This window comes from Equus quagga, chromosome 2, assembly GCF_021613505.1.
Source record: "Equus quagga isolate Etosha38 chromosome 2, UCLA_HA_Equagga_1.0, whole genome shotgun sequence".
In the NCBI taxonomy this organism is placed as follows: Eukaryota; Metazoa; Chordata; class Mammalia; order Perissodactyla; family Equidae; genus Equus; species Equus quagga.
Window position 1 is genome coordinate 132,405,784 of NC_060268.1, and position 27,898 is coordinate 132,433,681.

Below are 27,898 nucleotides of genomic sequence, written 5' to 3' on the forward strand. Positions count from 1 at the left end.
ATAGATTTCTATTCTTATTTCATGGACACAACATCTTCTCCTGACTCTCAGAGGATAATAATGATCGTTTTCTTGAAATTATCTTTACTCTGCATGGCTACCATTTCCTTCAAGATGTATTTTTTCATTTGTTTATTTAGTTTCTAGATTTTACGTTAGACAGTCTCCTTGAGTATCTGTAATCTGGTTATCTGCTCATGTTTAAAGGTGAGAGGGGACAAGCTGATTGGAAGTTCTGAGCGTGTGGGTGAAGCTTCACTGTACAGTGGGAAAGGGGGCTTCCATGTCAACTGATGTGGCTGGACCTTCTGTGGGAAACCTATGATGCAATAGCTTTACGTTTTGCTCCTTCACTCATCAAATTCCCCAGACATGTTTCTTTCACTCTCCTGCCTGCAGAGGAAGGCTTGGCTGCTTGTATTTGGGGAGCTGAGTGGGAGAAAACAGCTAGGGGGGTTCAGCAATTAATACATACATTTATTTAATCAATCTCTTCTTTCAGGTACAGTATCCACACTCTCAATCAGTTGTGCCTGGTTTTCTCCAGTTCGGACACTTGGTGTTACCATCTCCAGAGAACAAATGTTCACAGTTCTGCCGTGGTGGTAATGGGGGGCCTCTGGATCTGAAGGCTTCTTACCAATCCTCTTAAGCCTTCAATCGGTCCTCTTTAGGTTAACCCCTGCTTCTTCTCTCCCCTGCATCCCTGATGCCACCAATTTTGAGGCTTTTCAGGATTGTGTGGTGTAAATCCAATTGGTTCTCGTCTTTTCCCAGTATGGGTTTAGGATCTGGCTTTCTCAGCTTTACTAAGTCAATTCTCACTCATGCATCTGTTTTTCAACTTCGAAAATGCTGTTGCTGTGGATTTCCCTTGGCGTGTGAAACAAAATATAAACTAAGCTTGGATGTAAAAAGATGAGATCAACTAGGAAGCGTCTGCTATGTGTGATTTGTAGGTAGGGTCTCGCTGTTCAGTTTGGGGAGACAGTCATATTCTCAATTTTATGCCCTCTATTAAAAATTCCTCCGTGTGTAGCTCAAGTGGGAGTTCAAGAGGAACTAAAATGATATGTGTGTATTCAAGCCCCCATCCTTACCTGGCAGTTTAAATATTAATATAACTACTGTTTAATTCCTTATATCTTTTATATTTCTTATGTATCACAGAATTAATGAAAAGTTTGAGAAACTATGCTAAAGTCATGAAGTTTAGAGAGAGGCATCATCCTGACTCTCTATACGCAGATATCTTGAAAATTTCATCTAAGTTTAGACAGGGCAGAATTAAAGAGCTTGAGACCATAAAGTACAACTCTCTTCCCCTTGTTTTCAAGAACAAATTGTCGAGGGAGCTGACGTGATTTGTTCATGAACATTTGTAGCAGAACTAGAATTATTAGTAAAATCTCCTGATTATGGGTCAAAGTTCTTTTGCTAGGTATCCAGAGACCTCACTTTAGTGTTTTTTCGGAATAAACTAAACTGTTTCCCCAAATATTCAGTTATTCTGTTTAGTGTTTTTCCTTCTGATAAGATTCAAATCATTCGAATTTCTTAAAGGTTCCACCAATCACATCATAATCAAGAGGAACTAAATTTACGCACATCATTTGAAACAATCAACCAACCAGATATTTTTGTGTGAAAAATCTATTTTTAAATATGTAACAAAATGGGAAAATCTTCATCAGTTTCTCATGGTTGGTTAATCCAGACTAGCTCAGATCTCTTCCTTCACATTATCACTTAACTAGTGAGATATATCTATAAAGACACGGTTTGCCAAGAAAGACCTGAGTGTTTCACTTGGTTTGGGGCACTAGATGTCAAGTCACACGCTTTCATTGTGTCTACAGATGTCTTCAATTTTATACTCAGACTTAGATTTCCATTCTCATGGGTAATGTGTTGCAACGTCCACGTCGCCTTGGGAACATAGCCATCTTAGGGATTCAGGAAGCACACACCCAAAAAAGGATTCAATTATGAAAGTTCATTCCATTTAAGCAAAGTTGGTTCCCTGCCTCTTCTCCTCTGCAAGCTAATGTGCACAATAGCTTATAAGGTAATTATGTATTCATTTTAAGACTTCAAGAATTGGGGACTCAGCCAGATTTTTCAAAGCAAAGAAAATAATCAGATAGTTTTAAAATCCCAGAGTTTTAAAATTCTGCCAAATAACTCCATAAAAATGTCTAATACACACACACACACACACAAACTGAGCTACTGGGAAAGTATTTCTGAATAAATGAATCTTCCAGAATGTTTTCACTTATTATCCTTTTTTTCCACAGAAAATTTTAAAAATCCACTTACTCACTTTCACTCAAGAATCTAAACAAAATTTGTAAATGCCTGCGTAGAAAGCAGATAGGACAAGCAGAGGAAGATTCCATTCCTCAGACAGATTATTAAACTCAGCAGCAGCAACACTATCCTCAAATGCACACCATTCTCTATTGATTGTGTTAATGGATCTTAAATATTCGATTGTTTGAGATTAAACATAATGCTAGAATCTGAAGCCAGAATGCAAGATGATTTGCAGATCCTTGATTTGTGATTTTAAATGTTGGCACAAGGTAACAACTGACAGGGTTTTATTTTTACCTGTGCCCGGCGTGGTCCAGAATCACTTGATGCAGTGAAGGAGGGTAAGTTTGGAGAGCAGCTGCCTGCCATTAAATTCATCTGCTTCTCAAAACCAGCAGGAAGAGTTGAGAATCCTGCAAACTCAGCCTTGTGCTTTCTCTTAGTTCAGTCTCTCAGGTTCAGCCCAGTGTCCCCAATCCCCATCCTTCTGGGAATGGAGAAAATATTCCTTTCCCAAGAGCCTTATGTCCATTATGAAGGAAAAACAAAAACCAGGGGAAAACCAGATATGTATCTACACAGACTGGCTCCTGCCTGTGTTCTTCCTCTTCCAGATCTCCACGTTCCTGTAAGGGAGGAAACCAGAAATAATAGCTAATAGTTATGAAGCATCTTCTACATCCTAGGCTCTTTACATATGCTGTCTCATTTAATCTTTGCACGCACTATAACATGGAGACCATTATTATCCCTGTCTTACACATGAGAAAATTGATGCTTTGGAAATTAAGTAACTCTCCCAAGGTCACTCAGCCAGCAGATGGTGAGCTGAAATCAGGTCCTGACAGCCTAAATCCAGAATCATCACACTTATTCCATCATCATTGACTGAGAAAGAAACACCTCATAGCAATTGCTAGAACAGCTTCCTCCAGTATCAGTGGCCTAGTTTTCATTAAACTATAAAAGTGTTCCCTGGGGCCGTCCCAGTGGCGGAGTGGTTAAGTGCACAAGTTCTGCTTCGGCGGCCCGGGCTTTGCTGGTTCAGATCCTGGGTGCGGACGTGGCACCGCTTGGCAAGCCATGCTGTGGTATGTGTCTCACATATAAAGTGGAGGAAGATGGGCACGGATGTTAGCTCAGGGCCAGTCTTACTCAGCAAAAAAGAGGAGGATTGGCAGTAGTTAGCTCAGGGTTAATCTTCCTCAAAAAAAAAAAGTGTTCCCTGTTTTACTAGTGGGCCCCATGTTGAAACTAATATAGATCCTCTATGAAAGAATTATCTTGTGAAAAATAACTTTGGTGCATAAATCATAATAAAGTATTTTTCTTTTTAAATCAACTTGATTGAGGTATAATTTTTGTACAAGAGTTGTAACTTTTATATGTACCAATATGATTTTCGACAAATGTGCAGACCTGTGTACCCTCATTCCAGTCAAGATATACAGTATTTCCATCATCTTAAGAAATTCCCTTTGCAGAAAAGAAATTCTCTTTTGCAGTCAATCCCCCCATAACCCCTACAGTTAGTCCAGGGAACCACTGATCTGCTTTTTACCATTATAGATTAGTTTTGATTGTACCTGCTACTTCAGATAAATGGAATCATATGGTATGTGCTCTTTTGTGTCTAATTTTATTAGTTTGGCATGTTTTTGAGATCTATCCATTCTTTTTATTGCTGAATAGTATTCCACTGAATGACAATATACCAAAATTTTTCATCCGTTTACCTGTTGACAAACATTTGCACGTTTATGTTTGGGCTGTCATGAATAAAGCTGGTAGAAACATGCATGTATAAGTCTTGGAGTGGAATTTTCTGGATCATATGATGGATGTGTGAGTGTTTCAGTTGTTCCATCTCTTTACCAACACTTGGCATAGTGGTTTTTTTGTTTCTTTTTTTAAAGATTGGCACCTGAGCTAACATCTGCTGCCAATCTTCTTTTTTTTCTCCTTCTTCTTCTCCCCAAAGCCCCCCAGGACATAGTTGTATATTCTAGTTGTGAGTGCCTCTGGTTGTGCTATGTGGGATGCCACCTCAGCATGGCTTGATGAGCGGTGCCAGGTCCGCACCCAGGATCCAAACCAGCAAAACCCCAGGCCACCGAAGCAGAGTGTGCGAACTTAATCACTCGGCCACTAGGCCAGCCTGATATAATGTCTTTTTAATTTTAGCCATTCTAGTGGGTAAGTAGTGGTATCTTGTTATTTAAATTTACATTTTCCTGATGACTAATAATAACTTTGAGCATCTTTTCACATGCTTATTGCCCAAACATGTATTTTGTTCTGTTTTATATTTTTAATGTATATTACAAAGCAAGCAAACACTGATAGTATTTTCTTGACAAATTAAAGAAACCCAAAGGAATGTTACCCCTATACTTGGTGTCTCTCTCTGGAAGAGGTTGTTCGTGACCTTTCCAGTTGTAATCTGCTTTACGAGACACTGGGCTTCTCTTCTAAGTTTGGGCAGCAGCTGCTGCTTCCTATCTCCGAAACCCTGGTGCTCCAGCACAAAGTGGACAGCCCCCAAATGTTTGAATTGAAATGAATTGAACTGAAGTAGCTGTACTTATACTTTTTAGATGGAATTTAAAAAGCTGCTTTGGAGGGCCGGCCCGGTGGCCAAGTGGTTAAAGTTCTGTGTGCTCTGCTTTGGCAGCCCAGGTTCGCAGGTTCGAATCCTGGGCATGGTCATATTCCACTCATCAGCCATGCTGTGAAGGCATCCCACATACAAAGCAGAGGAAGATTGGCACAGATGTTAGCTAAGGGCTAATCTTCTTCAAGCAAAAGAAAAAAAAAAAGAGGAAGATTGTCAATGGATGTTAGCTCAGAAAGAATCTTCCTCACCAAAAAAAAAGCTACATTGGGGTGGGGAGGATGGAATTCTATTTTACCAAGGTTTATTTACAATTATCCAATCTGACAAAAGCATCATTTTCTGTATATTATACTGTGTCACATTTCATCATTAACTATTTAATGTCCTTGCACACCATGATGACACAGACTAATAGACTATATTTGCTTCAAAGTAAAATCAGTTACAATCTATCAGCTTCTGTTAGGTTAAAAAAAATTCTACTTTAATTGAGGCCTGCGCAGGTCCCCACCTGTCCATGGTTTTGGGTTGCTATCTGCCTCATAAGGCAACGTAGAGGGTTTGTCTTCTGGGAAGACGAAGTCGTCTTCTCTGAACAATCCTCCTCCATACCCGGCTTTGGCATCTTCCAGGAACAGTAGCGCATGGAGTGGAGCCTCTCAGGTCTGGGTTTTCAGTTGAGGTAGAGAGAGGACAGTGGTTATAACCAGAAAGTCCAGAGTCGGGTGTAGTTACCTCCAGAATTCATCCCTGTTAACTCAGTCTGGACTTCATGACATAGAAGTGGATGCCTTAATAATAAAATAATACAGTTTCAAAGAAAAATTCTACTTTAAGTCTTCATCATAGCTTCTATTGGACTCATTTTTTATTTCACAAATTGTTTGATCTTCTGTGAAGAACACAGGATGGACTAAAGTGCGAGTGTTTATCTGTGGCTTACTCCTGACTTCTAGTTTTCCTTTAGCCTTCTAACTCCCAGAGGCCCAGTGAGTTCACGCTGCTTCTAGCCTCTTTACTGTAGATCTCATTTCTATCCAACCTCCTCAACCTTAAAGCACATCCAGCAGATGAAATTTAAGATGATAAATGAATACAAAAATCTTCACTTTCTATTATTTTTATCTAGCACCCTTACTGGATAACATTTGTTTTTTTAATGGTAGAAATAGATCTCTTATTCCAAAGGAGTAGAGATTGAAATCCACAGGCCCTGTGGTAGGACAGGATGTTGGGGAGGAAAGTTATTGACTTGAGCCACCTTTTTCCCATCCTTCAAATGTAACATGAGTGCCCCAGGATATGCCATGTTCAAACTTTCCACATAACCCCTTGTTTTTGAAAGACAATAATCAACCCCTGGGAAGATACATAACAGCTTTGGTTTACTCCATGTGAATATTTCAATGACCTAAAAAGAAGTGTGAAGGACAAAACTCCAGTGGTATTCAACACATCTGCCAAGGTGGGCCAGTCATGATGCCAGTCAACACTGCCTAGCATTTCATGCCATCTGCAATTTTCTAAACAAATCTAAAAATAAAGCCAAAATCCATTTGAAATTGTTAAAGAAAACCTAGGCAAAACTTCTGCAAATAATAAGACAATCTATAATGAGGCTTCTTTCAAATGTCTATTATTATGTTATGAAAGCATGTTCTTATGATAACAGCAACAAAATCTACTACAAAGACCACTAGGATGAGAATCAAGACGTTGGAACCACTGTCTCACTTCTGCCACACACTAACTTTGAAACTCTGGCCAAATCATTCCTTCTCTACCTATGGAATTGGAATGTTATAAATGTTTCTCCCTCTTGAGAATAGTAGGAAGATAAATATCTGCAAAAGTGTCTTGCATTACAACATAAATCGAGGTATCATTATTTTTAGTACAGAAAACCTAGAAATAAATACCATTCTATGAATAGAATGTTCTAACATTTCTATCATTTTAATTGGTCCAAATTATATGTTTTTTTGGGGACTTTTATTTGGCTCTTTGTACAAGAGATACACAAAAAAGAAAAAAGTCACGTGAAAACAGAGAAATAAGAAGAGGAAATAAATGAGACCACTTTGATTAATGTATTGTGCTAAAAATTACTGTGAGATATGAAAGGGCAATTCTAAGTTAGACGGCTACAAGACATGAAATCCCCTTCCTGAGCTACTTCAAAGCCCTATGAGAGACAATGAAGCTATATGTAGAACATGTCACTGTAAGAATGAAGTTACAGAAAGCTCGAATAGCTGAATGGTCTCCATGATTAGAAATAAAGAAGACATACTAGTTAGTGGATCCCACTGTCACGAAAGTATATGGATCTCCCTAAGGATTGGGAAGTTCTTTTCTGATTCTCCTTCAAAGCGAAAGGTGAAGCATCAGAAGTTTCTGGTCCTTGATCTAAATCTGAAATCTTGTGAGACCTGGGCCTGAGATATTTAGCCGGGGGTCAACTACTGAACCTCAACAGTCTGTTTCATTTTCTATCACTAAGGACAAGGGCCTGAAAGGTAAACAGCATCAACCCTAAGATTTTCTATCTAGTTGATGAAAACCCATTTAGCACATTTTAGGATTATGAACAGCACCTATTATTTATTTTCATATTTAAAAATATAAAAAGATTCAGTGCCTTTTGTCTGAAAAACGTAAATGCTAAAAAGGTACAAAAGGTAATGAACTGTATGGCTAAAAAATGACTCTCCTCAACTTGCTAGGATAAGAGATTCCCTCTTGAAACTTGAGCAAAGGGCACTTAGGACAAACACAACGAACTTCTACTTTGAACCACGGGAGTTGTAGGGAGAAGGTGTCATACCGCTTATCACACAAGTACTATAATTTTACGAGTACTTGTGTAAATATTCAGTTCCTTGAGGGCTGGATCTTAGTCACTGCTGTGTCCCTAGCAACTTAGCACCAGGCACATGGAAGGTGCTTAATAAATCTTAGTTGTCTTATAGGGCCCTTCCCAGGCCCTCTTCTCTCTTGGAGAGTCTGAGGTCTGTGACCCAGAAACTGAGATTTCTTCTAGCATGGGAAGATTGTGCAACTACTGTCAAGTTCCAAGGGTTGCTGGAGACAAGGAGAGGAACAAAGAAGCAGCACATACTTTGGTCACTTCTGTTTTATTTGTTTTCTGTTTCCATAACAACGACACTTCACCTCTTGCTCTTTATGATATAGAGGATCTGGTAAATAGCTGTGCTGAAAAATGCAATGTGCAGTTTTCAGTGGGCACCTCAGACATTATTTTCTTAATTTCTGAAGACGATCAAAGTTGGTCTTTAGCTTACATTTATTTAACTAATAATGCTAATTATAAACACTACTCTTATCCCAAATAATCTTCATATTAGAGATATTATTCATAATACCAACACAAGGGCACAACATAACAAAGATTTAAACAATTTAGAGAAAACCTGAGACAGTTAAAAATTACATAAAAGACCTACATCTGCAGAAAATAGCTCAACTATATATTATGTATGCAAATATAGAAATACATATACATACACATACATATATAAACAGTTTATAATCTAAATCATGATTAGAATGCCTTGGACAGATAAACAAAATCAACTCTCGGTAGGAGAAATAGTTAATAGATGCTAAGCCAATGATTCTCAAAGAGTGGTTTCTGGACTAGCAGCATCAGCATGACCTGAGAAGTTATTAGAAATGCACATTCTCAGACCCCACCTCAGACTTACTGATTCGGGAATTTTGGAGCTGGAGCCCAACAATCTGTGCCTCAACCAGCACTCCTATTATCAAATCAGCACATTGTACACCTTAAACTTACACAATGTTATATGTCAATTAGAACAAAAACTAAAAAATAAGCCCTCCAAGTGATTCTGATGCACACTACAGTTTGGGAACAACCGCTCTAATCTATACATATTGCTCTCTTTATTTTACCAATGAGGGAACATGGGCTCATACATAACCCAGCTAGTGGAGCCTGGGACAAGAGCCAGCCCTTGTGACTTTCAATCCTGTGTGCAGTATTGGAAGAAAAAAACCAACTTAAGAACCAGAAAATCTCTGAATCCTAAGATGGATGCTTTTTCAACTGAAGTAGAAAAAAATTAGTTAAAACTCCTTAGGTTTTAGGAACTTCATCTGTGATATGAGGATACTAATAATACACTAACCTCAAAGAGGTTTTGGTGAGAAATAAATTAGATAACGTGTAACCATGATTTTAGGCCATAAAGAGTCATAGCAGTTTGGTCATCATTATTTCTGCAGCCTTTTGACCTTATGAGAAAATACATTCTCAGCTGCTATTCTGCATTTCTAGCTACAGGATATACATGAATTTTAAACATGATCTACTTCTAATTTTGCTTTCTGCTATGATGTTTTTCCTCCAACTTGCAAAATTATATCAGCTATAAAATTACTATGACCCATATTTTTGTATAGAGAAAAGAGATAGTGCTATGTGGCATTTTTCTAGAAAAGAATCAAGTGATTCTAATTTTACAAAAAAATTTCTCTAAGATTAGATTGATGTATATCTTATGCTTTTCAGCTCACAGAAGTAGCTTTCACAAGCTAATTACTATTCTATATTTATGTTATACAACTGGCATTTTTAATGTATCATTTATTGCATCCTTGGTGGCCTTTATATAATAATCTCATAAACTACATATGTGTTCACTTTTTAAAAATAACTTTAATTTTTTATAAGGTGTTATAATACCATTATAAGTGACTGTGAAATTACAAAAATATAGTAAAAAAAATTTTTGAGACCTATATTGCTACTAATCAGCAATAGCTGCTTTAACATTTTGGTTTTCATCTCTCCAGAATTTTTTATATGCACACATCTCACTAATACATAGTTTAACAAAATAGGAGCATCTGATTTGAACATTTATCAGCATATTGTGAAAATATTTCCAGGTAACCATTTTTGCTTCATCAGTTCAAATGGACCCATTGTATTCCACTGGATGGATGGATAAGAAATTAACCAATCATTTATTATTGGACATTTAGATTTTTCTAATTATTTCACTTTTATAACCAGTGATTCAATGAACACTGCTTACTGATCTAATTTTCCTCTCAGAATACATTCTTAGAAGCAGAGTTCCTAGATCAAAGAGAAGCACATTTTTAAGGCTTTTGATTCATATCTCAAATGGCCCTTACAGAAACATTGTACTAACTTTTATCCTTATCAGTAGCATATGCTTTCCAACATCCTCCTCTTTAGAAAAAAAATTTTCCTACTCTAATATGACAAAATTATGTCAAAATATGTCAAAAATAATACTTTACTATGTTAATTTGCATGTATTTGGTTACTAGTGAGACTGATCATCTTTTCATATGAGCAGACACTGTCAGGCCCTCCTATGTCCCTCTGTATCCACCTCTACAGCCTCTAGCTGCTTACTCCCCTCTTGAGGGTGTTTCTTTGGTTGTCTAGCAGTGGGGAGCGTGCAGGGCTAACAGGAAGTGCCACAGAAGTAACACCTCCAGGAGCAGCCTCAACCAAGTTGAAGGATAAAACTCCAACTGTACCTGTTCGGTGGGATAACTCTGTTCCACACTCGGTCCCAGAGTTTTCCCACGGGACTGAGCCCTAGTTGCCCCGAGAGGAAATGGATTTATGACTCACCATTTGTTGGCTTCCTTCCCCTCCTTGTCTCACTTCTCCACTTCCTATCAGTGTTTTCTAGAATCACCTCCCAAATAAACTACTTGAACCTGAATTTTTATCTCAGGGTCTTCGTCTGGGCTGGGGAACACGAACCAAGACAATATAAGGTTTTTTCCCCCCTTATCTAGTCAATTACCTGATCATTCATGCATTTTTTCCCATTTTGATATTGGAGTCAGAATTATCTATATTAAGAGGGAAAAGATATTTGTGAAGGGCAACCTGATAGATCACAACCCAGGAGTTTAATACGTAATTAGTTACCACCAAATTGTCTTAATAAGCAAGTTAAGATTTAAAGTATTACAAGTTATCAATAATAATTATTATAGTCAAAGTTAATTACCCTCTCTTTATCTTAAATGTGCCATATTGCGCTAAAGTTTTTCTTGGAGGTATAAATGAACTAAAATATAGGAAAAGGGAAAAAACTAGCAAACTCTGGTGAGGAGAGTATTTTAGCCAAGGTGTGCTAAATGTGTTAATTGAGTGCTATAAGAAAAACTACATTCAACAACGTAAATATGCTCAAAATAGCAGATTGCCATAAATTTTAAGGAGTGATTAGGGCTCAGTAGGAAGCCTGTTGAGAAGGTTCAGAATGGAGAGACATTTTGGGCCACATGACATTTCCTAGTATCTAAAATCAATACGTTCTTAATTAAAATACCAATCTCCCAAGATGAGTCTGAAAGACAGTAAACAACGTTAAGCTAAACTGGGTCAGAGCCCAGAACGTCGGCTAGACTAGAAGTGCAAGCAGCTAGGCAAAAAAACCAAACCAAAACAAAACAAAAAGAAGAACTTTCAAAAGCAATTAACTGTTTGGAATGGAGGGGAAGGGACAGGGGAGGGGATGCAGAAAACAAAAGAAAATTACCAGTTTGCATCTTGCTTTGGCCCAGGAATCAGATAGCATCACTCCAGCAAAATCTGTCTAGGGGCCATTCTTCCAGCTGCTCACTTTAAACTAAGCCTTTGCAAAGGTAAAACAAGGACAGTCTAGACAACCTAACTTGCCTTGTATGGACGATGAAAGTTTTTAAAGAGGACACACAGAACATAAAGCCACAAGAGTCAAGTTTAAAAGCCTGTTCAGGGCTGTGACCGCCCCCAACTTACACACTATCTCCAGAGAAGTTAAATGAAAAAAATGTGTGACTCGGTCATGTTAACATATTTTGTTAGGACAGATTATAATGTTTTTCTGAACTTACAAGATACATTAAGGCTATGTGTCTATATATAGCAAACATTCAGAAGAAATGTAGAAATTTCTGTCCAGATTAAAGTCAGTGCAAATGATGGCTGTTGGATCTCAAATCTGATGTGTGAAATACAATAAAAAATAAATGCTCAATAATACATCAGCTCTGTGCTAATCAGATTCAAAGAACTGAGTCTAACTGGTCGGGAAGAGATTCCTCTGAACATTTCTTTTTCAAACTAAAGATTTGTTTACTTAAATAAATATATTTTTATTTTTATTTATTTATTTTATTTACATTTATTAGGTGTTCATCTAACCATTGTCACTAAACAAAGACAATTTATTATATTGCCAGGCTCAATATAGACTGAATTCTCTAAGGCAGTCAGCAGCCATCAATTAAATAAGCAAGCATAGAGATGGCCTTGGGCAAACTCCATTACAACACAATACCACTTCATATTAGTCAGAATAGACTTGGTTTTTCTGTGATAACAAACCACTCCCAGATCTCAGGGGATTAACCCAACACAAGTTTATTTCTTGCTCACACTACATGCTCCATGTGAACCAGCAGAAACTATTGCACCCAGTCACTAAAGGACTTAGGCAGATTAAGCTCCATCAGCTTTTAGCCGTACCTTCTGGAACATGTGGCCAGGAAGAGGCCATGGAAGGAAACACAGAGACTGGAAAATCCCACATATGTGACTTCTGCTCATATTTCGTTAGCCAGAATTAATCCCATGGTTCCTGCTAACACATCAAGGTTGAGAAGTGCTATGTCAGTTCTGCCTGGAAGATGAAGAGAACTGGATATTGGAGTAATTTCTACCTCACACCTCAATGACCTGGAACTTTGGATGATTTCCTAGCACAATGTAAGGATAGAAACAGACACTGAGAGGCAAAGCTAAAGACATAACAAAAGGCATGAGTCATGGCTCAGAGGTTCTAAGCCAAGGCCAAGAGTCAATGAGTAAGGAGATTCAGAGAGCTATAAGCAAAGGAGGGAGCAAGCATCAAAATCCTGAGAATGTCTTGAAGTGGCAAAGGCCAACCTGTCATAAAGCTTTGTTAATTAACTTCATTTTGACACAAAGTAACATCTTTCTCAGGGCATCTTAATATGTCACTTGATATCTGACATCACCCCACCTGCATTTCTCAAAGTATGGTCCTTGCATCATCAGGAACAGATATATGAGGGGCTTCACAGAAATACAGATCCCTATGACCCACTCTAAAGCTTTGGATTAAAATCTCTGATGATTTTAGGTCCAGGAATCTGCTTTTAAACAGGTATCCCTTCAGTAATTCTAATGCATTCTAAACTTTTGGAATCTTTATTCTAGACTTCTACCAGAATCCAGGGCAGATCTGAGACCTGAGCTGTGTTTGGGCCCTGGGAGAATGCCTCCACTTGTCCTAGTCACCAGGTAGAGCCTGCATATTACCTGAAGGCATTTGATAAAGTCCAGACTGTGCATTTAGGCTAAATGGGGACTTTCCTGGGTGAGGAAATTTCGGGAGCATGGAAACTAGGTTGATTTTGCGATTCCTTTGGGAAAGACTGGTTGAACACAGAGTAGCTTCAAGGATAACAGAATTTGTAGGTAGATTTGCCAACAGATTGACAATTATGGGGATGGAGAAGAGCCCAGACTTTCTGTTGTTGAGGTTTTGGAAATGGTCAGGTGGAGGAAATGAGGACCTTGGGATTTCCCAGGCATATGCTACAAGGGCTGCTCCTTGAACAGGCTGTGCTGGGCAGAGAGGGGAAAGCTGGTGAATTCTGTACCTTCTTTGCTGAGATTGGGAGGAGGAAGGTGCAAAATGCTGTTATGGTTATTAGGAACTATGAGATAATAGAAAATATATACATTGGTCTCTGCCCTCAGTTCCTGGCACAGAGTTCCTAAATCCCTTGGAATTTCCTGGTGGTAGCAGTGTCTTTTGTTCCAATGAGGTGACTCTTGGTGGGTTCCTGGATGGAGGCTAGTCACCAGAAAGACCAAGCCATGATTAGAAGCTTGGAATTTTCAGCCCCACCCCCATTTCTCCAGAGAGGGGAGAGGGGCTGAAAATGGAATTAATGATCTAACATGCCTACACGGAAGAAGCCTTCATAAAAATCCCACTACTTGGGGGTTTGGCAAGCTTCCAGGTTGGTGAACATGTGGAAGTGCTGAGAGAGTGGTGTGCCCAGAGAGGGCATGTCAGCTCTGCATTTCTTCCCACATACCTTGTCCTACCACCTCTTCCATCCAGATGTTCATCTGTATCCTTTATCATGTCATTTTATAATAAACTGGTAAATAGCAAGTAAACTCTTTTCCTGAGTTCTGTGAGCTGCTCTAGCAAATTAACCAAACCTAAGGAGGGGCTCTTGGGAACCTCCAATTTATAGTTGATTTGTCAGATGCACAGGTGACAACCTGGACTTGCAACTGGCATCTGAAGGGGGTGGGGCAGTCTTGTGGGACTGAGCCCTTAATCTGTGGGATCTGTTGCTGTCTCCAGGTAGACACTTTCAGAATTGAGTTGAATTATAGGACACCCAGCTAGTGTTGAAGAATTGCTTGGTGTGGGGAAAAAAACCTACACATCTTTTGTCTGAAGTGTTGTGAGTGTGGTAGTAGTGTGAGAGTAAAGGAGAAGTATAGGAAGAAGACTGACTTTTTCCTAACACGGAAACTTTTTTTAAATAAAAAGAAAAATGGGGGTCGGCCCTGTGACCGAGTGGTTAAGTTCGCGCACTCTGCTTCAGCGGCCCAGGGTTTCGCCGATTCGAATCCTGGGCACGGACGTGGCACTGCTCATCATGCCATGCTGAGGCGGCATCCCACATGCCACAACTAGAAGGACTCACAACTAAAAATACACAACTATGTACCGGGGGCCTTTGGGAAAAAAAGGAAAAATAAAAATCTTAAAAAAAAATTTTTAAAGAAAAAGAAAAATACACACCAGGTAGTTATAAAATAGAGCTATTTATATAGTTTACGGGAGGGAGTAGTGAAAGTAAATGGACACACCAGAAAGTTTCAAAACTTCCACAACCTAAGATTAATGGTGACTCGTGGGCTAATATTCTCTGCTCTGAAATATTGAGAGGAAATCTGATACCCAAACAATATGTAACTATGAATCTTGGGTTGAAAAATAAGAACATAAAAAAAAAGAATGATGGAATGTATTATCTGGAGGAGATTTCCAAAATGTAAAATATCTTTTCATAAAGAATTGTTTTACTGTCTCACAAGAAATTATTTTGCTTGAATGGAAGTATTTATTACCTGTGGAATAAACAAGCCCTCTGTGAGCTCTTCAAACCTATAATCAGGAAGCGAGCTATTTTTGGAAGTATAACATCATGGCCTACACGATATGGGGCCTAGGGTCAACATCAGAGGTCCAGGAGTGGGTAAGAAGGTCAGACAATGATGTAAGAACCAGAGACAAGGTACTGAGCAAAGTGGCTCTTGGTAAAGAAAATGACGGAATGGCATATCAAATATCTGCAAACAATATTATTCTTTAGGGTAATCTATATTAGCAGCTATTGATATGCACCCCCTCAAGTCTTAGGGGCTTAACAATAAACATTTCTTTTTTGTTTGTTTGTTTGTCTTATTTTGTTTCAGTTTTATTCAGGTGTAACTGACAAAATTGTAAGCTATTTAAAGTGTACATCGTGGTGATTTGATGTACATATACGTAGTGAAATAATTCCCACCATCTAGTTAAAAGATTTCTCTCTTTCTCTCCTCCCTGCCCAATACAGATTGGGCAGTTCTCCTTAGAGGCTGTCCTCAAGACAGTGACTCAGGATCTGGGCTGCTTCTGTATTACGGCTCTGCCATCTCCTAGTGCCTCCATGGACTCCTCTGCTTGGTCATCACTCAGCCATCAAGTAAAGAGAGAGACAGCAAGGAGGATCACCCAGGATGTTTCATAGACAAGTCTGGAAGTGGTGTACATTACTTCCCTCCACATGCCATTGCCCAGAACATGGTCAACTAACACCAGCCTAACAGCAAGCAGGACTGGGACACGAGTCTTATCCAGAAAGAGGAAGTGGAATTGGTGAGCATCTAGGCAATCTCTGCCACATGACGACTACTAACCCGTAATCTGCCTCTGTTTTAGTTAAAATCATACAACTTCCTAAAGTTCTTTAAGCATGTTTTACAGTGTAGTTCGTAAACTATATTATTAAAAACTGCGGTAAATATTTGAACGTCATTATTGGAATAGCTAAGATTCTCGAGGAAATTTTTGGAAATGCAAGACTCTCTGGTAATGTGTGAATTGAAAAATAAGCATTCAAAGATCAAAGTGGCTAAGTTTAGCAATTCCATACTGGAATTTGGAGGGTAGCTAAGCCCTCATTCTTATAATATGCCTTGTGAGCCCATTTTCAAAAGGAGTATATGATAGAGAACAACATGAAGAATGTTTGAGTTGTAAATTCCAAATCTTATTTATGAACTTTTAACACATTTATAATCCCAGATCCATTCTAATACTGTATCTCTCTGCACACTCATGGCAGAGCCAGTAGAAAATCTGTTGATTAATGACAGCTAGTTTTGAGCATTTCTCATGTACCCCCTCCTCACTTCACATACACTTCATCATCATGCCTTTTTTTTTCAGATTCTTATTTTTTAACCCAAAAATCATGGTCTGCATTTTGTTTAAATATCAGCATTTCCTCTCAGTCTTCTAGAGCAAGGAATTTCAACCCATGATTCACCATTAATTTTTGTGAGTTGTAGAAGTTTCAAAACTTTCTGGTGTGTCCATTTTGCTTTTAACTCTCTCCCTCCTTCTTTCTCTTCTGTCTTATAGACTATGTAATAGCTCTGTTTTATAATTGCCCAACATATACTTTTCTCCTTATTTAAAAAAATTTTCCAATAGCCATGGCAGCATTTTAAAGTTTACACTGAGAGAGGCTATCTAAATATGAAACAGATGAATAAGTATATCTTGGGCAAAATAACTTACAGATATGAAAAGAAAATTAGAGGGGCATATGTTTGTGGTTGAGAAAGTATGTCTGTTCAAATGTATGGGAGAGAATTAGCATGGAGAAAAGACCGCTGTACAGAAGGAGATTGTCTGTTGTTGCATGAGGAACTGAGAATTCTGGGATGACCCTCAACCTCTTTGGCTGACAAAGTATCCTCAACTAGTTGCCTGGAGTTGGGAACAATTGATGCCAGGTGGGTAAAAGAGAAAGTGGATACCATTTACGTTACCACCTCATTTACTTCTGGGGCAAGACAGACAAATAATAAAATATATATGTATCTGCATTAAATGACCATCACGTTTCATTTGTTTTCAAAGCTGTCTATGGATATTCGCACTAAAACATTTCAAAATCTAAGTGAGAGCAGCCCTTTGTTAATGTAAACAATAGATTAGAACCAGTGTAGAAACTATTAATATTACCATGTTTCAAACAGCAAGCAGAAAGGAAAACTATGAAAAGAAAAAAGAATAGTTATAGAGGACCCCAACCATGAGATCTTATATTAAAGTGAAAGACAGTCCTACTATTTTGAGTCAAAAATATTGTTACTTACAAAGCTTTGGTCAATAACAGCCTTTCACATAAAGCATCTTTTTTGTTTTTCTCTGTGAACGTTTTTCATTTTACATTTGTCATGTAATCCATTGTATTAATAGTTGTTTAAAAGCTGATTTACTTTTCTCCTAAAACAGACTCACTTTTGTACACCATCTTCATGCAAATGGTGGAGCCCTCCTCAGCTGGAACTGCCCTCAATAAGTCATAATGTGGACTTTGACCTCTGACCACATTTGGAAAGTGACCAAATCAAGACAGAAAAATCTAACTTGCCAAAGACCACATAGGAAGTTCTTGGCAAAGTCAGATGAGAAAACAGAGTTCATGAACTTCAAGAGCCAACATTTTTAACCACTGCCTCTGTTCCTTGTTTTGGGAACCCTTTTCCAATAAAAAAAAAGGTAGAAAATTCTAGAATTTTCTTGCTTTTTTTCCATGACCAATTTAATGGAGTGGTGGAAAGAGCTCTGCACTAGGAGTTAGAGACTTAGACTCTTTAAAAAAAACAAAAACAACTTTGTACAGTGCAACATTTCAATGAATCCTTTGTCCCATCGCTCAGCTTCAAGAATCTTAAACTCATAGCCTATCTTATTTCAACTATATCCCACTGAATTCCTTCCTCTCACGTAATTTTGAAGCAAATCCCAGACATCATACCATTTCATCCATAAATATTTCAGTATGTATCTCTAAAAGATGTCTTTTTTAAAAAACATAACCACAATACCACTATCATACCTAAAGCATTTGATAATAATTATTTAATACAATAAAATATACAATCTATATTCAACATTCCCACTATCTCATAAATATAATAATTTTAACAGTTTGTTTGAATCAAGATCCAAATAAAGTCCACTCATTGTGATTCACTATATGTCTGTAGGTCTTTTAAAAATTTCTAGGCTTTCTCTCCATATCTTTTTTTGATTTGTAACTTATTTATTGAAGAAACCAGGTCATTGTCCTGGAGGCACATATTAAATTTTGTTGATGGCAACCCTGTGGTATTATTTAACATGTTCCTCAATTCTCTGGTTTTAAATTGGTAGTTGAATCAACAGGTCTGAAAAGATTCAAATTTGGCTGCCTTTGGCAAGAGTCTTTGATAGATGGGGTGTGTTTTCATCAGGAGGCGATAATGTCCGTTTATCTCCTGTTTTATCATGTTAGCACATGTTGGTGCTCAAGGTCTGGGTTCATTAATTCATTAAGGATTGTAGAATAATGATATTATAATTCTGTTAGTCTGTCTTCATTCCTTAGCCAGAATAAAAAGAAAGTTTCCCTGGTTTACTATATAGCTCCCCAGAAGTACAATTCATAAAGCAAAGGCAGGATAAGTGCTTAATTCTTTCCTCTTTTTCTTTTTTTTTTTTTTGGTGAAGATTGGCTCTGAACTAACATTTATTTCCAATCTTCCTCTTTTTGCTTGAAGAAGATTGTCGCTGAGCTAACGTCTGTACCAGTCTTCCTCTATTTTGCATGTGGGACAGCACCACAGGATGGCTGATGAGTGGTGTGTAGGTCCTCCCAGGATCTGAACCCATGAACCCCAAGCCACCTGAAGTGGAGTGCACAAACTTAACCACTACGCCACTGGGCTGGCCCCTTAAGTCTTTCTTTTTACTATTAATTTTCAAAATAATGAATTGGTTTACTAGTATCATACAATGATGACTAACTAGTTGTTATTTTTTAGTATCATTATGAACTCATAGGAGTTTATAGTTCACTAGAGGAAATAGATGTACATTGACAATTATAATACAACACGATTTTGTGTTATAGTAAAAGTAAGTAAACACTTCTATGGGCATCCAGAAGTGAGAGTATCTAACTCTGCTTTATGGGGTATGACAAAGGCCTCAAAAAGGAGACAGTACTTGAGTTGAGTGCTGAGAGATGGAGGTCACCAGGCACAGAAAATCAAGAATTTGTTCTCCCATGACTAATAAAACATTAGCTGAGTCCACCTCTGCAAATGGCTCCAAGCTTTTTTTTTTTTTTTTTTTGCTGAGGAAGATTCACTCTGAGCTAACATCCACTGCCAGTCTTCCTCTTTTTGTATGTGAGCTGCTGACAGATGAGTGGTGTATGTACATGCCTGGGAACCGAACCTGGGCTGCCAAAGCAGCGCATACCAAACTACACCACTAGGCCATCGGGGCTTGCCCCATTTCCAAGCTTTTTATCTAGCACAGCTGATGAGGTGGAAGGAAATGAATGAAATTCACTAAGTCAGGATATAAAACGGGTAGGGAGGAAGAGTCATGTGGTGGGATGGGAACTGTAGGGATGGGATGAAGAAATCAGCTCTTATATGTTGAGTTTGTGATGCCTTTGGGATATCCAGGTAGAAATGTTTGGCAGACAGCTGGAAATAAGGTATAAAGCACAGGAAAACCAGCTGTCCAGACAGATCAATTTAAGATTAACCAGCATGTAACAGTGAAGTCCTGCAAGTGGGGTGAGATCACTCAAGGAGGGTAGAATAAGAAGAAAAGGGGCACTAAGAAGAATCTACCTCCATATTTAACGAGTCTGCAGCGGAAGACAAATCTACAAGGGATCCTGAAAAGGAGCAGAGAAGTAGGAAATAGCCTGTAAGCCAAAGGAGGGGACAGTTCGAGAAAACACAGAGAGGTCCGGGGAAATATCAACTGAAAAGTAAACCACTGGGCTTTCCAATTAGGTGGCCACTAGCGATCTCACCAAAGGCTGTTTCATGGATTGGTGAGGATAGAACCTACATTTCAACGCATGCACAGTGCATAAGAGGGGAGGAAATAGAGACAGAAATGAAATTACTGTTTTCAAAAAGTTTGGTAGGGTCTGACAGTGTGAAAACTCATTATTCTAGATTGCGTCCCATATGTAACATAAAATCAACTAATCAATAAATATTTATTGTAAGCTTATTACGTATAAGCCATTGTGCCAAAGTATTACTAGTGTAAAAAAGATATTTATGGCATAGTCCTTGTTGTAAAGGATACAATTGTGAAGGAGAAAGTATGCAAATTCATAAATGCATGTTTAAAAAGAAAGTTCTTCAGAAACCCTAAGAAATCAAATTAAATAAAGCATTTTTTAAATATGTTGGCCTTCATTATCTCTTTAAAATTGTACAAAGATTGCATGTTCATGATTCTAAAAAGCAAGGAAAATGTGTGCTCTTAAAAAAATAAATATAAAATAAATTTGATGCGTGAAACACATACAATTCTGTGAATCAATGTATTTAGAAGTCTTTCGATTAGTAATGCAGCACAAGATTCTTGTATCTATTCATTAAAAGATCAGATTCAGTCTCTCTGAATGTAGAAAGAATAATCACATTATCTTACCAGCCACGGGTCGGCTAATATATGTATATGGATTCAGCACAGTGTCTGTGAAGTATTACAATAAGTGAATTCTTTATTAACAGTTCAACAAAGTCAGCAGTGGCTATTCTCATTACAACTTCCAGTGCAGGACGACCCCTCCTCAGCCTATTATTTCCCCTCCATTGACCTTCAGTGAAGACTTTCCACACTTAACGAAAGTACCCTTATAGTCCTAGAAGTGGTTTTTCACCATCCTGGTTTTTTTCACCAACCAAAGCTGTTTTGATCAGCTTTCTAATCAGATCCTACTTCAGATTCAAGAGGAGACTAAAACTGACCATGAAAAAGACCATTGGGTTACATAAGTGCTTGCCTCTCAGCAGCATCCTGAACTTTGAGGAGTCTTTCTTTTGCTGCCTCTCATGGCAGCACTATGAAATCCAGAAATCAAATCTTAACACAGGCAAATAAGAATGCAATGATGGGCAGCCAGATCCAAAACAATTCATATCCTCATAAGAGGAATCATAGTTGGATGGCATCAGCTCCTTCTCTGGGGAGGGAATGTTTCCATTTACATTTAATTCTATTATCCACAATAGGGTTACAAATAAGAGGTCAAGGATGACAAACAAGCAGAAAGACCTTACACAACACTGGATACACGTGTCTTCTCCTTTCCTTCTTAAGACTCAATCCTGGCCTTGAGTTGCTCAGGGTGGATGTAACGGACACTGTGCCATGCTTGAGTGCTGTGGCTCCCACTGAGTGGGTTCTCCATGTGTCTGGCAGGTGGCTCACCTCCAGGTGGGGCCTTTTCCCTGCTCCCCATTCCCTAGAGAAAAGAAATCTCAACGGATGGTTCTGAGACTGGCCTCTACCTGTGGCCCAGGACTAGTGGCTCTGCAGTCTGACCAGGTAGTGGGCCTTCTTGGGCAGCGGGTGGGCCCTAAATAAAACTGTCACATATATTGGTGCAATGAACTGCAGGTTCATCTGTGCATTATATAACAACCTTCTTTCCTCTAGTGCCTGGGACCAGATGGCTAAGTAAATAAGTAAATTACAACCAAGTCTGTTCCAATGTTATGACTGCGGAATCTGAGATAATTCCTTTAATCAGCCTTCCAAAGAGTTGAGTCTCCTTTGTGTCCTGACCTAGAAGTGGTTATCTTTCACCAGGACTTTCAGAGTCCTTTGGTGATAAAAGACTTTCAGTATCAGTGAATAAGTTTTATTTCTGAATTTTCTGGAGGTGAGTTAATGAAAACCTCTGGGTCCCATTTCACTGTGGAAATAATTGATGCCATTTAAGAACTGTTGAAGAATTTGGGAGAAAAATATAAAGCCATATCAGGCTTTTGGTTTAAAATAGAGATTTCAAAATAAGTCAACTTATTAGAATGCAAAAGGGAACTTCAAAACTCAAATTCCCAACCCATAACCTTTTTTTTTCCCCAGACAGCCAGACGTTCATCTTCCTTTCTCATTAAAAATATCAAGTACTGGGGCCGGCCCAGTGGTGCAGTGGTTAAGTGCACATATTCCACTCTGGCAGCCTGGGGTTCGCCGGTTCGGATCCCGGGTGCGGATACGGCACCGTTTGGCATGCCATGCTGTGGGAGGCATCCCACACATAGAGTAGAGGAAAATGGGCATGGATGTTAGCTCAGGGCCAGTCTTCCTCAGCAAAAAGAGGAGGATTGGCAGTAGTTAGGGCTAATCTTCCTCAAAAAAAAACAAAACAAAAGAAAAGAAAAGAGTGACAGGTACAGTTGTAAAATGTTATTTTATGATAATTTATTCTAAATCACTATTCTCTAAACGTAATGATTTAGAAAATTGCAATTACTAAGGAAACATAAAATAACATCTACAAAGTGTTTACAAAAAGTAAAAAATATACGTATGTGTATGGATGAGGTACAGAGGAGTCACAGGTGACTTTTTTATTTTTCGGTAAAGTTGTTTGTAAGAGCCTTAGAATGAAATCATAGAATTTTCTATCTAAATACCTTACTGAGGATAGAGGTTGGTAACTTCCCAAGGTTCACCTCGTTTATGACAGGTGCTGCTTAGAATCCACATCCCTACATTCTCATCCTAATATTCTTTCAAGTATTTCCTTGATTTCACTTTTTAAAAGTAAAGGTTACTTTTTGGGAATAATAAAAGAAATCACAACCAATTATCATAAACTTAAATAAACATTAGAGGCAGTTTATAAAATATTTGTCAAGATTGTGGACTCTGGAATAAAGTAAAATACAGCCTAAGCATAACTTCAACATTTACCACCTGTGAGACCTAAACCTTTCTGAACCTCAACTTCCTCACTGGGAAAATAAGGACATTATAATATAATAGCATGTGGTAGAAAAATGGATGAAGGCAAATTTCTCTCCTGCTTGCATGACATTGTTTCCAGCCTGAAGACCTTAAGGAAAAGGAGGGTAAACTCAGGCTTCTCTGTTAAATATGTTAATAAACAAACACTAAAAGCAAACCACATATCTGATAAGGGGTTAGGATCCAAAATAAATAAGAAACTCATACATCTCAACAGCAAAACCAATCTGATTGAAAAATGTGCAGAGGAACTGAATAGACATTTTTCCAAATAAGACACACAGAAGGCCAACAAATACATGAAAAAGTAATCAACATCACTGATCATTAAGGACATGCAAATCAAAACCGCAATGAGATATCATCTCACATCTGTTAGAATGCCTATTATCAAAAAGGGAAGATATAATAAATGCTGACAAGGACGTGGAGAAAAGGAAACCCCCGTGTACTGTTGGTGGGAATGTAAATTGGTGCAGCCATTGTGAAAAACAGTATGGAGCTTCCTCAAAAAATTAAAAATAGAACTACTATATGATCCAGCAATCTCACTTCTGGGTATATATCCAAAGAAGACGAAATGACTATCTCAAAGAGATATCTGCATTCCCATGTTCATTGCAGCATTATTTGCAATAGCCAAGACTTGGACAAAACCTAAGTGTCCGTCAATGTATGAATAGATAAAGAAAGTGCGGTGTATATATGTTACCAAAACCAAAGTGGGTTCGCCTCCTGCTGAGTTAAGTAAGATTCCCCACCAACTCCAAGAGGTAAGTTGTCTCACAAAGTAAAGTATATTTGTAGCAAATAGGAGACCAGGCAAAATCATTTCCAAAGTCGTGGCGTCCCCGAACAAAGGGAAGCAGGGACCTTTTATTTTGGATGGGGGATGAATATTCAAAAGGGATAGGTGGGTATTCACTTGTGCAGGCTCAGTTGGAAAACATGCTTCCACATACACTGCAGGTTATGGTAATAAGGCCTAAGCTCCTCCTGGAAACACCTTAGCATTAAAAATAAGTTGTAAGTCATAGGCATAGCTCTTTTGGTGAGGCTTGGTCTGGTTCAGGGTGGTTGGTGATTGCATCTCCTTAACATAACAAAAGAGGAAAATATCCATTTGGAAAAACAGTTAAATGCTTCCAAATTCACCCTTGAGTTCCTCAGGGCAATTAGCTGGTGACACATATACAATGGAATATGATTCCGCCATAAAAAAGAAGGAAATCCTACCATTTACAATAATACTGGTGAACCTTGAGGACATTACGTAAAGTGAAATTAGTCAGAGAAAGGCAAATGCTATATGATCTCACTCATATTTGGAATGGGAAAACATCGAACTCAGAGACAGAGTAGAATGGTGGTTGCAAGGGGTCAAAGGGTGGAGGAAATGGGGAGATGTTGGTCAAAGGCTACAAACTTTCAGTTATAGGATGAATAATTTCGGGGGATCTAATGAACTGCACGGTGACTATAGTTCACAATACTGTGTTGTATACTTGAAAGCTTCTACGAGAGCACAGTTTTAATGGTCTCACCATAGCAACAACAACAACGACAACAACAAAACAGTAATTATGTGAGGTAAAGGACGTGTTAACTAACCTCATTGTGGTAAATATTTCCCAATATATATGTGTATCAACTCATCACATTGTGCATCTTAAACCTTTACCACGCTATATGTCAATTATATCTCAATAAAGCTGGAAAACAAACAATACAGTTCTTTACAATGGCCCATTCTCTACATTCATTCTTCCACATACATTTCAAAGGCTGGCACGCTATAATGGGGTATTAAATCAGGTAACATATGTGAACCATATAGAGCAATGCCTAGTATATAGTATGCACCCAGCAGTATTGCATTAGTTGCAAGTATTACGTGTTACCTAGTATTGCTCAGTGAAGCAGATGGGAGTTTTTGGATTTGGGAGGTAAGTAAATTGTGTTTGCATCCTAAATAGTCTGTATTATGTGAAACATTCTTCCATGGAGTCCAAACCACTTCCTGGTGCATAATTAGTAAAAGTATAAATCAATCAGGCTGTCAGCATATGAGCGCAAAATTGCAAAGGAAGATGACAACATCATTATCCTCAAAAAACAAATAACTAAATGAAGAGGGAGGGAAAGAAGATGAGCTCTGCTGGCTGAGTGAAGTACCAGGCTGATCAACTCATTGAGCTTTTTCGATGTTAGTCTCCCCCCATGTTACCTGCTCTATTCCTCAGACACGAGCTGGGTAGCATTTGGAGAATTAGGAGAAATAGTATCTGCAGGTTTATTTGACATATCTTTTCTATTTATACTGTATTTTAGGGGAAAGAGAATTAATTTAACCAAGAAAAGAAATATTTTGATGCCCTTACTCATCAAATAAGCCGACTTTCTGCCAAATGAATGTGATCACAGGCCAAGGGTGAGCTTTCCAATCAGGAAACCAGCAAAGGACAAGACGACGTCAGGCTCATTTTATAGGCTTTGTGTTTGATTAATAGCACTGTGAGAGATTTAAAAAGAAAAAGGATAGTACTAAATGATGTCATCTACTTACAGGAAAACTACATGGTAATACACCTATAGTAATATCAAGGTTACAGCTGACGAAACATATTCCAGCCCTAAAAAAGGAAATTTATCATCTTACTTCTTTAATTGTCTTACTTTTGCAATCAAAGATTGAAGCTATTCTATTTCACGTTTGTGAAAAATTTCTGCAAATTGTTCTAACTGCCTGTAATTTCATTTGAGGCAAATGAAACTTTCAAACAAAAAAGTGACTTTACTATATTCATTAATTCATTTAATAAATATTTATTGCAAGGCTACTATGAGCAAGGCACTGTGCTATGGAAAATAAGACAGTGTCTCTGCCCTCACGGACATTACAATCCAGTGGAGGGAAAGGGACAATATAGAAGTCAAAGACCTAATAAAAACACAGAGATTATTAATGAAATACAATGAAGAAAGTAAAATGGGACTGTGAGAGAGAATGATAGAGGGACCTGCTCTAGATGGGGGGATCGGGGAAAATGTGACACCTGAGCCGAGACCTAAGTGATGAGGAGACAGTCCCATTGAAAGCCAGGGAGTTATCTATGCAGAGAGAACTACACAGGCAAAGGTCCTAATGCAGAAAAACCTCTAGTAACTGACAGATGGGCAGATGACTAGTATGAAGGAGCAAGGGAGATGGTGGCATGAGGCTTGAGAAAAGACAGGGTTATATCATTTGTAGAGGCCTTGGACCATGGTAAGGGGTTTGAATTTTTATCCTAATGGCAGACATCGGAGGTGCTTAAGCAGAAGATGACACATTCTGATGTATGTTTGGAGTGTGTGTGTTCGATTGTATCTTTTACTAAGAAAAATCCAGGTGTCCTACAATAAGTGTGAAATATCAGAGAAATATCAACATCGGTATAACTCAAATGTAAATAAGATTTTCTTTCTTGCTTGATTTAATTCTTAACTATTTGTGGAATCCAGAAGTCAGGCAGATGCTACACTAGTGAAGGAGAATAGAGATGTAGCTCAGAGGCTAACAAAAGAACAATCTAGGAAAAAGGCATCTGAATGTAAGAGTTTTCCAGACTGGCCCGGAAACATGGGTGTAGACTGAGGTGAAATCCTGAAAATTTGGTCCCATGTTGGAGAGCCATTCTGCAACTCTTGGTCTCATAAACTCACTTACTTCTCCCAGGGTCTTTCGTTATTGGTATGGAAGGGTGTAGAGTTATAGAAACATGTAATCTCAGGCTTAGAAAGAAACCTAGAACAGTGGTTTTCAAACACAAGATCACCCTGGTAACTTGTTAAAATGTAGACTTTGCTTCTGGTGGGGCATGCAACTGCACTTCTAACAAGACCCCAGGTCAACCTTTACACTGTGAGTAGAAAAGTATGATATTGTGTTCAGCCCCTTTTTTGCCCCATCTGCTCTACCATTCATACCTGAGTCCTTGAGATTAAGCTCCAAGAGTTTGTATCTCCTTGTGGATCTCAGCATGGAATCCTCCATTGTAGCAAATATTGAGCATATAGTTGGTGCTCAATACGTTTTTGATGACTAGGTCAATGAATGGGTGGACAAATGAACACCTCTAACATATCTATCAACCTCTGATGAAAACCTCAGGATTACTAACTAAAGAGGCATTTTTTGGAGAGTTTTGACCACCGGGAATTCCTTGTCTGTACTGAGCCAGCATCTGTCTCTCTATGATTGAAATCATTGGTCCTAGATCTGTCCTCCGGGGAAATACACGGCAGTCTTCTTTTTTGACACATTGGGTCTAGCAGTTGCTTAAAATTCATTTAAAGTAAAGGGTCCCCTTTTAGAAAGATACCTGCATTAAACATTTGATTTTATCTTAAAACATATGAATGCACATTCATTCACCAATCTTTTGTGTAGATGTGAGACTGAGAACATGGGTCCTTTGATGATCTTTATCAGTTTATAGTGCCTGTCAGCATAAACCACACCTATAATAACACATCAAGCACCTGTGAGATAATGCTGGAATGAGAGAAAAGTGCATTGAGGGGGAGAATTAAAAACCTAGCTTGGACCAGTCTGCGATGATATAGCTTGTTCCTAGCAAAGGCATTGTATTGGAAGAGGTGGAGCAAAAGCTACAGAGAGCAGAAAAACCTGGAAGCAGTGGCCCTACAGCCATGTCATGGAGGTCTCTCTTTACTTATATTAAGTCAAGGTGATTCACTACCTGCAGTAAGT

The 27,898-nt window shown here is 38.4% G+C and overlaps 1 long non-coding RNA gene and 1 pseudogene across 1 annotated transcript in view; one reads left to right on the plus strand and one right to left on the minus strand.

Annotated features, from left to right (window-relative positions):
* LOC124236055 (uncharacterized) overlaps nucleotides 1-17,898 on the plus strand; it is a 47,713-nt gene extending 29,815 nt beyond the window's left edge. Inside the window, exons 2-3 of the long non-coding RNA XR_006887636.1 lie at nucleotides 15,638-15,939; nucleotides 17,590-17,898. This is a non-coding gene — a long non-coding RNA (uncharacterized LOC124236055). The remainder of the gene's footprint in view (nucleotides 1-15,637; nucleotides 15,940-17,589) is intronic.
* Nucleotides 17,899-21,087: 3,189 nt separating this feature from the next.
* Nucleotides 21,088-21,574, minus strand: LOC124234838 (STARD3 N-terminal-like protein; annotated as a pseudogene).
* Between the last annotated feature and the right edge of the window lie 6,324 nt (nucleotides 21,575-27,898).